We start from the raw sequence: 11,033 nt of genomic DNA, 5'->3' as shown, positions 1-11,033 counted from the left end.
TGCGTAGATGAGGGATATGTGCTCAAGGTCAAACAGAAGGTTTTGTGGCTGAATTGGTAACAAAACTGAGAGCTTCTGAATGCCAGTGTTTACTACAATCATGTGCAATCCAAATGTCCCTGTGCTTCTGTCTCTGCCCTAATTCACTCCAGTTGCCTGTTTAATTAAAAATGGTATGTGGGACAATTGATTAGCACAGGCTGCACTGTGAAACGGCTGCTTTTCTCTGCAGATTTCCATTTCAAATTAAAAAGCAAAGGAAAAGTTATAGGTTTTCCTGTTTCAGTGAACAGTTGCCTTCTCATGCAAACAAACTCTCCTGGCGGGAAGGCCTTTTGGTCCCCCCTGACCTGATTGCATTGCTAAAAGATGTTCAGCAGGGTCATTTTCAGTCGTTAGCCTTGCTATCAGCTGCCGTGTGCTGGGACCCATTCTCCATCCATAGGGTAATGCATATGGAAAATGTAAACCATCCTGAGAGCTCCTGCTTGATGCTAAACCAGGAGAGGATGATGAACGGCAGGAGGAATGCAGGATAGAAACGGCAACCTCAGGGAGCAATGAAGGCTCCAGGGACATGGAAGATGTCTTGGGATGTAGAACATGTCTTGGGATGTGAACATGCCCTGAGATGGACAGGACAGTAGGACTCAAAGCCTGATCTCTGAGCTGAACTATCTCTACTCCATTGGCTGCAGGGGCCTCCTGCAAAACGGTGCTTTCTTCTGACAAGGCACTTTGAATCCCAGAATGAAATATAAGCCCTTGATAATAGGAACCCATTTGTCTAGGTAAAAAAAATATAGAATGAGAGGAAATGGCCTCAAGTTGCACTAGGGAAGGTTTAGAATGGATCTTAGGAAAAATTCCTTCACCAAAAGGGTTATCAAGCATTGGAAGAGGCTGCCCAGGAAAGCAGTGGAATCACCATCCCTGAAGGTTTTTAAAAGACGTGTAGATGAGGTTCTTAGGGACATGGTTTAGTGGTGGACTCAGCAGTGTTGGGTTAACAGTTGGACTCAATGATCTTGAGGTCTTTTCCAACCTAAATGATTTGATGGTTCTATGATACATCAGGGTCCACCAGGGGCCCTGGAGAAGGTACAGGGCAGGAGGCCTTACCAGCCTGGTAAAGTAGATACACACGATAAATGAATAGTGAGTGACTGATCCATTCAGTGAGAGATGCTTCAGCCTGGTAGGAAATGATTTGCAAAGCCTGAGCTCCAGCCTAGACACACTCGTATGCATGTTCATCCCTGGAATTACTAATACGTCCATTAGCACAGACAAGCTGGTTTGTTGACATGGCAGCTCTCTGTAATATCAGTGTCTCAACGGTCTTGAAAAGGAATAGTGTATTCTGAGCATCAGGTCTAGGTCTTTTTAGGTGCCTCAGATAACTGTAATAACTGAAAAGTCATGCTAACAAATTCAGCCTGATATTAGGAAACAGAATGAAAGCGTAGTTGTCACTGTCGTTCACCAGCATAGCTATGCTGATGTTGCTCGGGATGTCAGATGTAGCCTGCATTCGCATCCGAATTCATTTATTTAAATACAAGACCATGTTCTGGTGTTGGCTTGAGGAAACCTTGATGAAAGACTCATTTCCCAAATGGGACCTGACCCCACTTGTCGGCTGCCTGGCCAGTTGCTTCTGTGTACCCCTTCTACCCTTGCAGCAACACTACATGATAAATGGATCCTTCTCAGGAGGGTTTCTAGGATCACCTGCCTCAGGGACATCTTGGGTCTGCAGACAAAATTGTGTGAAGTCAGAAGAATGTGCACATCTGGCGTGGTTTCACATCATTTCAAGACATCTGAAGTCAAACCATCTAGGCTGGTCAGCCTGGGTTCTGTGTATAATTAACAAAAAGAGGAGATAGTCTTACAGCATGATTAATCTGACCCCTTTTTAGACTTCTACTTTAAGATTAAATTATAGCCTCCACTGACAACAATGGGCATCTGTGGTAACCAGCTTGGATGGAAACATCTACTCTGTAGATACTTGCCTTTCAATCTCTCAAGTGTTATAATCCACATGTTGTGCTGGGGCAAAGAGGAAGCACACCATATATGCACATAAAGCCAAGAAATAATTGTTAGTATAACTGAAAACTTAACTCTTTAATTCAAGAATGATTATTAGTCTCAGTCTAATTATTAGATAAGAAGAATAATTCCATATGCATTAATTCTATACATAAAAGGTTTCAACAACAGTAATAATACAATTCTAATCACATTAGTTTAGTTTCTATCCCTTTTTCTGGTGTTATGCTCACTTTTCTGTTGCTCCTATGGGCCTTAAAATCAGTAACTTTGGACTGCTGGAGATGGTAATACCGTAAGTCATCAGCCTCTGCAGTACTTTATTGGGAACAATTTGCTGTTTGTGTTACTGGTTTATCCTTCCTCACTCTAAAATCCACTTTGGATCACTTTTACATGATTTTTAATATGCTTTTACACCTTTCTCTTCATGAGTCTATAGACCCAAGTTACATCAGAATTTACTATATGTATCTTAGATACTCTTTCTTTGTTTCCTTTCTTACCCCCAAAACTAGTCTTGTCCAGCTCCAGATTTGCATTTCTTTAACTACCCATGGGTCAGTTGTTTATAGACATGAGGTCTCCAGTGCCAGCCCATGCTCCATCTTCTCTCGTACTGTGCCTGCACTCCTCAGTGTTTCTGCTTCTCAAGGTCTTTGCTCTCATACGAGCCCCGTATTTCATAGAATCATAGAATAGTTTGGGTTGGAAGAGAACTTCCAAGCTCATCCAGTGCCACCCCTGCCATGAGCAGGGACATCTTCACCAGCTCAGGTTGCTCAGAGCCCCATCCAGCCTGACCTGGGATGTCTCCAGGGATGGTTCATCCACCACCTCTCTGGCAACCACCTCTCTGGGCCAGGCTCTCACGACCCCCATAATAAAAAATTTCTTCCTCATGTCTGGCCCGAATCTCCCTCCTTTAGTTTAAAACCATCACCCCTTGTCCTATCACAACAGACCCTGCTCAAAAGTCTGTCCCCCACCTTTCTTCTTGGCCCCTTTAAGTCCGGAAAGGCCACACTAAGGTCTCCCCGGAGCTTCTCTTCTCCAGCTGAACACCCCAACTCTCTCAGCCTGTCCTCCAGCAGAGCTGTTCCAGTCTCGCATCATTTCTGTGGCTCCTCTGGCCCCTCTCCAGCAGGTCCATGTGTGTCCTGTGCTGAGGACCCAGAGCTGGACCAGCACTGCAGGGGGGTCTCACCAGAGCGGAGCAGAGGGGCAGAATCCCCTCCCTCCACCTGCTGCTCACGCTGCTGGGGATGCAGCCCAGGACACGGGTGGATTTCTGGGCTGCAAGCGCACGTTGCCTTCTTTCTTACATTCCCCTTTTAAAAGCAGCATTTCTGCCCACTTCTTCCATTGCCTGAGACTCTGCACTGTTCACACGACCATCTCCATTTTTGAAGCCAACGCTCTCTGAAGGCTTTGGAGGCCAGACTGCTAATCTCTTGACAAGCAAGTGTATGTCTTGACAGGGTGATTGCTGTTGGCCCATCGCCCTTAATGGCTTGGCCCTCTGACAGCTGGCAGTGATTTTCTGACGGCTGGAGCCCCAGTCACATGCCCCCTGACAGCAGCAGAATAATATTCTCATGCCTGCGATAATGGCAAATGCATTTGGAAAGCTCATGAATAAGATTCCCTTCTCTGTCTCTTTTTATAACTCTGACATGCTTTTCTGTTGCCCAGTTTTTCCCCCTCTTTTTTTTTATTACCCACCCTCCACAATTATTTCTCCCACTCTATTATTATTCCTCATGTTATCGGAGTGGCAGAGACAGACACTTCTAATTTCTTCCCTGCTCGAGGCTCAATGCTCTTTCTTTGAGTCTTTGAGCAATATTCTCTGGATATTGTCAGCAAGACGCTGTGTCCTGTGTGAAACTGCCATGCAGAGCCCCTCGTTCTTTCCTCCTACCAGCTTCTAACAATGCCGGTTCCGTCTTCCATCGCCCTTGCTTGCCAACCTTGGTATTTATTCTCAAAACGTGCCTTTGACTCCTGTGTATTCTCAGGAAAGTTTGGGCTTGGTTCCACAAGCCTGACATACCTCCCGATTCAAAGCACAGGGAGGAACGTTGGGTACAGGGAGGCAGGCGAAAGGAGCAGCTATGGTTTAAAAAGTGATTTGGGTTTTTTTACCTTGTTTCATGGAAAGTATGGTTTGCCCTTTGTTGAGCAGGAGAAGGTGGCTGGGGCTTATAGCTCAGCTATGTGTTGGAGCAGGAGTCAAGAAGGAGTGTCTGGGGATTTTCTCAATAGGACTTATTATTTCTCCCAGAGAAACTGATTGTAGGAGGGAGGGGATTGCTGCCAGCATGAGGGAAACCTCCTGTTTCAGCAATCTGGTCTGAAAGATTGATGTCTAATTGTCTAGGTGTTCCAGTAAGATAGGAAAATAGGTTATCTTGCTGTTTGCAATACCCCCCTCAAAATGAATATGCGTCATTAAACAAGCAGCCCTACTTATTTCTCAAAGGTTTGGCAGCGCTGTGCAAACCAAACAGGTACAATTGTGTATGACAACGCCCCACCCCGTTCCATGATATGTGTTTTATGATGGCATTAATTTAACAGTGGTCAGTGATGCTCAATGGGTCGGGTTCCAAGGCTGGAGCAGTTCCTGAGCTGTGTTTGCTCCCTGAAAAGAGGACTCAAACTCCTCAGTCTTGCAGTGTGGGCACTTTGCTGGCTCTGAGCCTGCCTGCAGCAGAAGGTCAAAACCGCTATGCTGTGTTTAGCAATAGTTAAGCTGAGAAAACTGATCCCTTGCCAGTTCCAGTGTCCTCCTCTGGGAAATGGGAATAAGAATCATAGAATAATTTCGGTTGGAAGAGACCCTCAAGATCATTGAGTCGAACTGTTACCACAACACTGGCACTAACACATGTCCCTGAGAACCTCATCTCCATGTCTGTCCAACCCCTCCAGGGTTGGTGACTCCACCACTGCCCTGGGCAGCCTGTTAAATTGTCTCACAACCCTTTCTGTGCATAATTTTTTTCCAATATCCAACCTCAACCTCCCCTGGCGCAACTTGAGGCCGTTTCCTCTGGTCCTGGCGCTTGTTCCTGGGGAGCAGAGCCCGACCCCCCCTGGCTCCAAGCTCCTTTCAGGCAGTTCAGAGATCAGAAGGTCTCCCCTCAGCTCCTGTTCTCCAGCTGAACCCCCAGGTCCCTCAGCCGCTCCCATCACACTTGTGCTCCAGCCCCTTCCCCAGCTCCGTTCCCTTCTCTCAACTCGCTCCAGCACCTCAAGGCCTTTCTTGGCATGAAGGGCCCAAAACTGCCCCCAGTATTGGCGGTTTGGCCTCCCCAGGTCCCAGCACAGGGACGGTCACTGCCCTGGGCCTGTTGGCCACACCAGTGGTGGTACCAGCCAGGATGCTGGTGGCCTCTTGGCCACCTGGGCACACGCTGGCTCACGTTCAGCCCCTTATCACCAACACCCCCAGGTCCTTTTCCACACGACACTTTCCAGTCACTCTTCCCCCAGTCAGTTTCTTGTTTCTTGACAAAATTTTGCCTTCAAAATTTGCCTTCAGTCAACCTTACTCCATTGGGACTTCCATTCCTGGAGTCAGTGGTCACTGATCAGTCTTTGCTCAGTCTCCATCTGATGATACACCTAAAATACTGTGAGCGGGAAGGATGTACATATACCAGGACTTGGCACTGGAAACCTGTGGTGCCAGAAACCTTAGCAGCATAAACATAGATGGGAGGAGGCCCCAGCTTGAGGAGCCTTAGCTGGACAGGTCAGAAAACTGACACCCAAAACCTTTATGGCCACATGTAGCTGCTATAACCAGGAGAATCCTGCCTAATTCACCCTATGTCTTCAGACACTGTCAAGTCATGGAAAATGGAGACTTCAAAAAATTCCTGTAAGTTTGAAAGTATGAGTTTGTTGTACAACAACTGCTTTTCCCCTGTGCCACAGCAATATTGTGATACCACGTACAGATTCTTATTTTAACTGCAAGCACTCCCTCCTCTTCCCCAAAAGGAGGTGGTTGTAGGAGAGAACCAGTGATGTGTGGGATAGAGCTAGGATAGAAACAGAAAGAGAGGAGCACTGCTTCTGTTCTCACCATGTGAAACGGGCTACTGCCATTTTTTGAGTCCCAAATGGACTTAGTGTTGCCTGTTCAAGCACTGGAGATAATCAATATTTTGTGGTTCTCATCTTCCAGTATATCTCTCCTACCACATTTCATATGGGGAGCTTATAATTTGTCCTAAGGACAAGTAACTCCAGTGAGTGGTATAATATCCAGAAGGAAGGCTGCTTCTCACAAATGCCCCAATTCTAGTCAACTTAGATCATAGCAAGTCCAAAGGCTGATTAGGTACGTACTTTCCATGGACCTTGGGAGTACACAAAGAAGCTTCATTGACCTCAAACCAGAGTGGAGTGCGTTGCAGAATAAAGAGTTGGGATTCACGACCTCACCCAACTTCATCCAGCCAAAAAGAACAAGACACCTAAGGTCAGTTCAGCTACCAAAATATACACATTGAGTGCTCTGGGACACAAAGCAGCTGAAAGCCACATGGAGTATGACACTGGATCTAGGGAAGACTCAGTGACCCCAGGGCATCCTGCCTGGCCTTCAGCTGATGCTCCAAAAGAACCTCAAATGACACAAGATGTCAACATTTAAGGATGTGAACGGAGCCTTTAAGGCAGGATCCAAGTTGAGATTAACACATTTGAATATCGTGACAAAGTGCATGCAAGTCTCTGCACATTGAGCTGTGTGTATGTAAATTAGCAGGCAGAAAAAGACAGCTTGCTACATTTTTCCCAAGGAGAAAGCTGTTTACAAGTGTAAACAATGAATCCTTACAGCATTTGCTTCTGCTTTTTTAAAGCATGAGAAGGATTCCAAAGCACAAAGGCAGACCTATTCCCAGATTCCTTTGAAAGTCAAGGAGACTGAGGTACACGCCGTTTGTGCTTTTGGAAAGCCTCCCTCTCTTGATAGAATTTCATTTGATATTCCAGCTTAAGCTGGTGCACATTTACTATAGACATTTGGCACCTAATAAGGGCTCTGATTCACATATAATCAAGCTCAGATGCCTGAAAAAGTTACTAAGATGAGCTTTACTTCCACACTTTTCTCAATGTCAACTGCTTCTCCCTCGGGAATGGCTGAACAGCAGGTTTATCTCCTCCCGTACCAATTTCAGCCCTGCAAATTACAGCAAACTGACATCAATTTTATGTCATGTTAATGCAATGGGTTGGAAGCTGCAGGTGCTTGGAGACACCTCCACGTGCTGTCTGTTTTAGGGTAGTAATGATCGGGTGCAGATAAGATTCAGCTAAACCCACTGCAACAAGAAAGCAAACATCCTGATTGTGGCTAAATGGGACCTGCTGTGCATGGTATAACCTGCCTCAACTTCTGATTTGAAAGGTTTTGGGAATACATCTGTGACAGACGCAATCAGATACGCTTGTGCTAGGAAAAGGATGGAGAAGAAAAATCATAGAATCATAGAGTGGTTAGGGTTGGAAGGAACCTTAAATATCATCTAGTTCCAACCCCTCTTCCACTAGACCAGGTTGCTCGGAGCCCCGTCCAGCCTGGCCTGGGATGTCTCCAGGGATGGTTCATCCACCACCTCTCTGGCCAACCTGCGCCAGGCTCTCACCACCCTCAGAGGCAAAAATTTCCTCCTCATGTCTGGCCTGAATCTCCCCTGCTTTAGCTTAAAACCATCACCCCTTGTCCTATCACAACAGACCCTGCTCAAAAGTCTGTCCCGATCTTTTTACAGGCCCCTTTTAAGTCCAGAAAGGCCACAATAAGGTCTCTGTGGAGCTTCTGTTCTCCAGCTGAACACCCCAACTCTCTCAGCCTGTCCTCCCAGCAGAGCTGTTCCAGCCTCACATCATTCCTGTGGCTCCTCTGGCCCCTCTCCAGCAGGTCCATGTGTGTCCTGTGCTGAGGACCCAGAGCTGGACCAGCACTGCAGGGGGGTCTCACCAGAGCAGAGCAGAGGGGCAGAATCCCCTTATTAGTATGGGGATTATAAATTATGGCAGTCAAGCAGCACAAGAGTATCTCAAGCAAATCCCCTGATCCAAAGCTTGTCAGAGATGGTGGGGATCTCTTCATGGACTCAGGATGCAGTCTGTCAGGGTTGAAAGGCTGAGCTTTGCAGAGCAGGTGATGCAGTGAGAGCCCACGAGCTGTTTCACAATTCTGTGGGAGTGGGAGGAAGCAAATGGGTGCAGGAGTGATGCCATGGCACAGAAAGCTGCAGGTTGCCAGACTGCAGAGCTTTCGGTGGTGAGATACACGTTGTCCAACCTCAGCACCTCCCTCCACCTGCTGCTCATGCTGCTGGGGATGCAGCCCAGGACATGAGTGGATTTCTGGGCTGCAAATGCATGTTGCGAACTCATCAACCAACACCCCCAAATCCTTCTCCTCAGGGCTGCTCTCAATCCATTCTCCACCCAGCCTGTACTTGTGCTTTGGGATTGCCCTGACCCATGTACAGGACCTTGCACTTGGTCTCATTGAACTTCATGAAGTTCATATGGGCCCACCTCCCAGCCTGTCAAGGTCCCTCTGGATGGATCCTTTCCCTCCAGCGTGTCGACCATACTACACAGCTTGGTGCCACCTGCAAACCTGCTGAGGGTGTACTCGATCCCACTGTCCATGTCTCCAACAAACATGTTCAACAGCACCAGTCCCAATACCGAGCTTTAAAATCTGCTTTCAGGACTGGATACAGGACCGAACCATCCTCTGCATGAGGGAATGTCCTCTCCTTGGCAGACGGCACCTCCTTCCTGAAATACCTGTGCTCAGTAGCCCCTGTTTTCTCCAACCCTTTATAACACTGTTCAGGTTGTTGTGTTCCCATGTACGCTGGATGTTCACAGCATCCACAGAGCTGAAATCCTTCACTGACGCAGCCATTTGCCAAATTGCCTACAATAGCCTTGAAAATATGACTAAGAACAGTCATATTACACTGACAAGTTTATGAATATTTATATGGCTCTAGGCCTTGAGTCCCCTTCATGATGCTTTACAATCGCATGACTCAACTTCAGCACGGATGTTTCTGCTTTACAGAGCTACAAACAGGGAATCAGTTCTGCTAAATTCTGCTGAAGTTTTTGGGTCAGATCCTTCTTCATGTTACAAAACAACTTATATTTTCACTTATTCAGGTGCCAATACATTTCTGTGATATTACTTCAGGCATAACTATCATCATCCCCACAACAATGCTCATAAAGAGCTCTTAAGCCTCAAGGCACTTTACAAAGAGTCTGATTCAGCCTCTTTAAACGCTGCTTTTAGCATCTTACTCATGCTATCTGCACATAAATCAATGGGATAAATTACATGCTACACAGGATCAGGCTTGCAGGATCTAGAGGTGTTAATGAGCTTTTTCTGTAACCGGTACGGCCTAGACAATTCAGAAAGTTGCCAATAATGACATTTTAAGCCGCAGTATTTGGAATTCAACATTATCATGGGATGTGAGAGTTCAGAGCCAAGAGCCCTGACTCAGGATTCCACGCCTAAGATATAAAGTAAGATCCCAGAAGAAGGACGGGTTCATAATTAACATAAAATTTGAACAGGTAATTTGTAGAATAAAATTCAGCTTTAGGTGACTGATTTCTTTATTTTAACATTATTAGAAGCGAGCAGTGAAAACATCTTCAAGATTTTGTGTCAATTTTATCTTCCTTTATGCATGTATATACTGATGAGCTGGAATATGTACAATCTTCTCCAGCTTACATAGCCATAATGAGTTCTAATCAATCTGTTTGTTAGGCCTGATTTTATGCAGAAATTAAACAACCAGCAGCACAAGCCATGATAAAGTGTTTGCATAGAGCAGGGATAGAGAAAAATGCTCTTCTTCAGGTGTCATTTTCCGAATTTCATAAAGAGAAACAGCTGAACATGTGCAATTTTTAAACAGCAGCCCTCTCCAATTCCCAAGTAAAAAACTACTGGATCCACAGACTAAATTTACAGGACTCTAGTGTGTAAACTGACACGATTCAATTAACATAACTGACCAATTGAGCCCTGAGGTCTCAGGGCAAAATAACACTGTATGGAAAGCGGATCCTTTGCCACAGGCAACCAGAGGCCACAGGAAATTACTCACGTTGGCACGTCACGCACATTTTTAGTAGTACTGAAAATAAGCATTTCAGGAGCTGTATGTTTGTTTCTCTGCTTGTTATTTCAGAAACAAGACATTCCTTCCATAGGTCTGACAGGACAAAGAAAATCCAACACCTGAACAACACCTTTGACCATCTAGTCAGACAGACCATGTTTAGATGCAAATAACTTCAGGCTGTCACATTATATCCAGTGCAGTAAGGTCCACTACAAGGCGTAGCTCAAGGTTACAGAGGAAAAGTATTGCTTTTAATATATATTATTGTATTGAAATGGTCAAAGTTGGTATTTATGGAAGATGAATTTACGTTTACAAAACAGTTGTAGGAAAAAAAACCCTAAACCCATGTATTATAATGGTTTGTGGCTGCCTCTTCAATAGCGCAATGACTAAAAGATTTGCCAGAGTTCAAAAGCAGAGAACCAAACAACAGAATAAGTCAGGAATAAAGGCATATTGTGATGGAACCTACTACAGAAACACATCAAAGAAAAATTTCTCCATGATTCAAATTAAGGGCAAACAATACATTCTTGCTTGTCTTTCTATCTAGAAAAAACAGAATGGCTAACAACCCATATTGTTGTTTTCTACCCCATACAATATTTCATTAATTTATCTCCATATTCTCTCCATTGTTTACAACCAGTTTTGTGCTTCTGAATCAGTTTGGTACTCTTCCAGACCTCTTATCTTGAAAGTCTAAATCTGGGGAGGATAATCTAGCTCTGAAAAAAAAATAAAGACAGGCCTGCATAAAAAAATGCACAGTGA

This window comes from Streptopelia decaocto (assembly GCF_964273445.1).
Source record: "Streptopelia decaocto genome assembly, chromosome: 1".
NCBI classification, from domain to species: Eukaryota; Metazoa; Chordata; class Aves; order Columbiformes; family Columbidae; genus Streptopelia; species Streptopelia decaocto.
The sequence above is the reverse complement of the archived record's forward strand: the minus strand, read 5'-3'. Positions refer to the sequence as shown.